Source organism: Meleagris gallopavo, chromosome 1, assembly GCF_905368555.1.
Source record: "Meleagris gallopavo chromosome 1, MGAL_WU_HG_1.1, whole genome shotgun sequence".
Lineage (NCBI taxonomy): Eukaryota > Metazoa > Chordata > Aves > Galliformes > Phasianidae > Meleagris > Meleagris gallopavo.
In genome coordinates, this window is record NC_139404.1 from 73,266,201 (window position 1) to 73,272,204 (window position 6,004).

Genomic DNA, 6,004 nt, shown 5'->3' on the forward strand with positions numbered 1-6,004 from the left:
TTACTTTAGGGGCAGGTCTCCTAGGTTGCGTTGGTGAATGGATTTCCAACTTTTCCACCACCATTTGGACATTGCACCTGACCCATAGGTGCTCTGTTTCCCCCAGACCTGCCACCAATTGGGCAGCCTGTTGTATTATGGCCTCTGAGGACACTAGGGTGGTTCAGTATGGATACCAATACTGATGTGGCAGAGCTTGCTGCAGGATGAGATCCTCATTCCTGATGAAAACTTATTCCGGTTTGGGCTCTCAAAATCCTCCTCATAGATTGCCTCTTTCACACCTAATTCTCAAATTACAAGTCCTCCGTAGTGGAACATAGGCCCATATTTAATGATACATCATTCTTATTTGACCATGTTGTACAGTATGTGGCCATTAACCATCTGATCAATGGATGATTTTCCTTATTATGTTGGACAGCTGCATATAGTCTTTGCCAGAGGGAAGGGTAAGTAGTAATGTGTGCCAGTTTTGAAATTTCCAGTCCAGTCATCACAATGCTTTCTGCCCCCATTTATTATAATTGGGAGCAGCAATGCTGGCATGCTCTCTTTTGGGTTTTTATCTAAACCACTGTACTAGATCCATTAGTTCAGTTGCCATATATGGGTGAGCTGTTACATGTAGCATGGTCAGGGAGGGGGGCCACCCCTGCTAGCCTATCCTGCTTTTTTTGTTTGTTTTTTTGAGTTATAACCAAGCAGATCTCAAAAGGTCTAGCTCTAGTGTAGCCTCAAGATTCAACCTCTTAGTGCTTTCATTTACAGAATCCATTTTATGTGGATTCTTTTATACAGGGTCCCTGGTTTCTTCTAGAGAGATATTCCAGATCTTCTGTAGGGGATTGATTGGATTAGGTTTTATCCCCATCAAAATTGCATCCTGTCTTTCCAGTTTTTCAACATGATCATGCAGTAGTTGATTTTAATAAGTGAGAGTCTCTTCAGTTATGTTCAGCTGGTTCAAGGCCATCAGCAGTGGCCATGCCACCATGGTGGCATCTAGCTGTCATTCTTGAGTAGTGAGTATATTTTTGTTAAGACTATTGAAATGCTCAGCCAGGTCAGCTGGGGATTTCTGGGCATTTCCTCCATCCCACAGGGTGCCCCATTTTTCAACAATAGAAGTTATCTCATGATATGCGGATCCTGAGAATCCTGGGATGTGCCCTAGAAAAACTTCACTCAAAGTTACCCTATCCAAACTATTTCATGATATTGTTCAGAAAAGCCATGGTAAATATTCTAGGAGGCTTATGATGGTATATCTTTAAAGATATTTGACTGCCTGGCTTGCCAAAATGTAAAGTAAACAAAGGATATGACAGAGCCTTTATTTGAGATGTAGGTTCTATAGAACAAGATATCAAAGAAAGAGGAATTAACTCACCCTTCCCAGCAATAGCATGGAAAAAAGGGCAAGCTGAGGAATGCAGCTCGAACTCTGGCACCCAAAGGAAGGAGGTGGGGGGTTGCACACAGACTGTCTGCATACTCGCTCCCAGAAGTACTGCTGAGATGGGGAGAACAGGAGTGGATCTAGGCTTCCCCTGCTCACGTGCTCATGTACTGGTTCAGGCTGTGACTTAAGAATTCCACTGCAATATATCACAAAACATGCCTATTTCAGAGCAGGAGGTCAGATGGGACACCCAAGAGTACCTTGAATGTCAATAGGTGCTTGTGTGAGTAGCTGAATGGGTACTTAGAGCTCAGGTAAGTATAATGAGCTAATTCAGTTGTAGATATCTACGTCTACACCAAGCTCGATCAAAAATTCTAGAAGCTAGATGTTTCTTCAGTGGTTGAAGTGAAGTATAACCACTGCGTAGATTTCTTTAACTTTGTGCCTGTCAGTTAAATTTTGTTGCCTTAACTGGTTTGATGTTCTTTGACTCAACTTGAAACTATTGTGACTATTATTTGGTGTTTTGTTGATGTTAGCAGGCTAGTGATATCAACTGAAGGTGTGTTCTAATGCAGAAGAGATCTATCTTTCATTGTTTTCATTATCACTCCATGAACTTGTGAGTTTAAGAGCTGATAAAATCATTTTTCTTGTTTGGTAAATGTATGTCATCTGTTTTTTAATGTAGATCTCTTGTTGCTTATCAGAAGTCTATGAACATGGCTTATACTTTTATAACACTGTGGAAGTGAAAATAAATGATCTATCAGACCTGAGGCTTTCTTGCTACATACAATGTGGTTTGGATTCAGTGGATAACTGAAGTAATGATGTAATAATAGTTTAAAGACTGGATAAATGAAAAATTCATTTTAAATTTGGCTTACCAGTCTGATTAACATCAAGAAGCAGCTCTCACTTTTCAAACAGTTGTATCTGTATTAAAATAAACTTTTTAGGTAGGTAAGTAATTTTATTATTTTACAAGAGTGTTAAGTAAATGCTCAGAGCTAAAAAAAAGCATGCAGACCTGTCAGGTCTGATAAACATCTACTGTGGTGTAGAGAGCATCAGCTTGATGTAGCCTTGATCTGGATAAAAACTGACCCACTACTCCTTGTCTTTCTTAAGTACTGAAACAGGTCTGTTTTGTTTTACCAGTTTCATTCAGAGTAATCACAGGACGGAATAATAAACACTGTACAGACTAAAAGCATTCAGAATTACTTTAGTGCTGCTATTTAATAATTATTTTGTGTCAAACATATAAAGAGCATGAGATAAGTTGATTTTAAAATAGGTAGAATAATCAAACTTCTAAACCTCAGCTCGGCTTGTCTGAGCTGACTGTCACATATTGTATTTAATATTATGGCAGCAACTATATCCCTACAGTATCCTTTTTTCTTGGCCAGTTAGTGTGAGTGAAAACACAAATCTACTTTGGCATTCAGAGCTCCCTTAGTATTCCATCAGTGAAGGAGCAGTGTTTTTTGTTTTTTGTTTTTTGTTTTTGTTTTTTTTCCTGTTTAGTCTTTGCTGAAACTGTAAGCCCCAAGAAGATTTGTGTATGTTCTCCGCAGACTTACTTTTACAGTTGCATTAAAATCCATGAAGACACCCATTCTTGGAGTGTACAAAATATCACATTCTTGAAACAATCTGTCCATTTGCCTGCCATGCCAACAACATCTATGATAGTACCACTGGGAATATTTCAGGAACAGGGTAAGTTTTGAAAAACATAATATACCTTATAGTAATTTTTTAAAAACTCATTTCAGCTTGCATTAAAAAAAAAAAAAATACTTTGCCTTAAATTAAATATGCTTGTGAAAATTCACTGCAGCAGAAATTTTTCTCCAGTGTTAAAAGATCACAGAGTAGATTACAGAATCACACAATTGTAGGGGCTGGGAGGGACCTCCAGGGATCAAGTCCAACCCCTCTGCAAAGCAGGCCCCCAGTAGCAGGCTGCACAGGTGGGCATCCAGGTGGGTCTTGAATATCTCCACAAAAGGAGAATTCACAACCTTCTTGGGCAGTCTGTTCCAGTGCTCCATCTCACTTACAGTGAAGAAGTCTCTTTGCATATTGGTGTGGAACTTCCTATGCTTCAATTTATGGCCATTTTCCCCTTTCTTGTCCCCACAGACAACTGTAAAGAGGGGCTGGCCATATCCCTTTATATTACAAATTGATATATTAATTTATATTATATATTAATAAACATTAATAAGATCACCTCTGTGTCTTCCTTTCTTGAGGCTGAACAGACCCAGATAACTCAGCTTTTCCTCATAGGGGAGATGCTCCAAGTCCCTTATCATTTTTTGTGGCCCTCCTCTGGACTCTCTCTAGAAGATCCCTGTCTTTTTTGTACTGGGGAGCCCAGAATTGGATACAGTACTCCAGGTAAGGCCTGACCAGGGCAGAGAAGAGGGGGAGGATCACCTCCCTTGATCTGCTGGCTGCTATCATTTTAATACACCTGTAAAAAGTTTACAGGCTGATTTGGTCCGGTTCTGTGACTAGCGGGCTGGGGGGACACACACCCCTTTGCCCTGGGAAGGGGTAGAGACATGGGCCTAAAAACAAAACAGTGGCAAAGTGGCAACAATCTGAGTAGAAACAAAATAATTTACTAAATAATATATCTGAATGCAAGGTAACACACTATAATGCAACATGATACAATATAATTAGAATTGGAGCTAATAAAATAAAAGAGAGAGTGACTGAAAACCAAAGGCCTTATTCTAATGCTGAAATGAGACATCTAGCTGGGCTGAGCAGAAGAGAAAAGAGAGGAACATCCAGTGATATGAGAACAGTCTTATCTTTCCCTCTGAATGGAAAATGGAAAGAATGCAAAGACCTCTGGGGTATGTAGTATGTAATTCTCTTCTGAGAACCAGGTACCAGGAACTGGAGCATTAGCTCTTTAACGCCCAGTGCACTACATGATGTTATGATATGGAATACTGATAACCAAAAATCATGAAACTATGACAGCATCCCAGGATCCTATTGGCATTCTTGGTCGCCAGGGCACACTGCTGGCTCACAGAAACCCTGTTGTTCACTGGGAAACCCAGATTCTTCTCTGCAAACTCCTCTCCAGTAGGTCATGCTCCAGTCTATTCTGATACTTTTGGTTAGTCCTTCCCAGGTACAAGACACTATACTTGCTTTTGTTAAATCTCATATGGTTTCTTACTGCCCAGCTCTCCAGCCTGTCCAGGTCTTGCTGAATGGCAGCACAGCCTTCAGGTGTGTCAGCCACTCCTCCCAGTTTTCTGTCATGGGCGCACTTGCTGAGGGTAGACACTATCCCCTCAACAAGGCTGCCAATGAAGATATTGAACAAGAATCCAGCAATGACTTCTGGGGAATACTGCTAGTAACAGGTCTCCAACTAGACACTGCACTGCCAGTCACCACCCTCTGAGCTCAGCCAGTCAGTTCTCAGCCCACCTCACCATCCACTCATTATCACACACCTTCTCAGCTTCATTATCAGGATGTCATGGAAGACAGTATCAAAAGCCTTGCTGAAATCAAGGTAGGTGACATCCACTGCTCTCCCCATATCTACCCAGCTGGCGCTGCCATCTCTGAAGGCTACCAGGTTGATTGAGCATGATTTCCCCTTGCTCAGTTGATGCTGACTACTCTCAGTGACCTTCTTCTCTTCCAAATGCTTGGAGATGGCAACCAGAACAAGCTGTTCCACTGTCTTTTGAGGGACAAAGGTGAGAGTGACTGGCCTACACTATCCCAGATCCTCCTTCTTGCAATTTCTGAAGAGCAGAGTGACATCGGCTATGCTCCAGTCTTCAGGCACCTTTCCTGTTCTCTGAGACCTCTCAAAGATGAAAGAGAGCAGTTTGGCAATCACCTCTGCCAGCTTGGAAGAAGTGCTGTTTAAATGTTGCTCAGCTCTCATGGGCTCCTTACCTTCTAACATTCTAGTCCATGAGATACTTCCAAGTAGGCTCCAGAAAAGGTTGGTGTTGGCTCTCTGAAAGTCCAGGGTAACAATCCTACTTTCTGCCTTACTTCTTCCACTTATGTTCTTGAACTCCACCATCTCACGATTGCTGCATCCCAAGCTGCCCCTAAACTTCATATCCCTAATGAACCCCTCCATGTTGGATGGGACAAGGTCCAGAAGCACCCCCTGCCTTGTTGGCTCTTCTACCGCCTGAGTCAGAAAATTACCTTCAGCATATTGCAGGAACTGACTGGAACACATGTGTCTGGCTGTGTTGCTAACCCAACAGATATCTGGATGATTAGAATCCCCCATGAGAACCAGTGCATGGGATTGCGAGGCTACTTCCAGGTGCTTGTAGAAGGCCTCATTGACTTCATCCTTCTGATTGGATGACCTGTAGTACATTCCCTCAACAGTGTTACCTATGCCAGTCTGCCCCTTATTTCTCTCCCACAAGCTCTCCATACTGTCTTCACCCTCTCGAAGGTGGAACTTGATACATACTAGTTGCTCTCTCACGTAAAGCGCAAGTTCTCCACCTTGCTTCCCAGCTTGTCTTTCCTAAACAGGATGTAGTTCTCTATGACACCATT

General features: G+C 41.9%; 1 pseudogene; it reads right to left on the reverse strand.

Annotated features, from left to right (window-relative positions):
• Window positions 1–596: 596 nt before the first annotated feature.
• On the reverse strand, window positions 597–1,238 carry LOC146545419 (uncharacterized; annotated as a pseudogene).
• Between the last annotated feature and the right edge of the window lie 4,766 nt (window positions 1,239–6,004).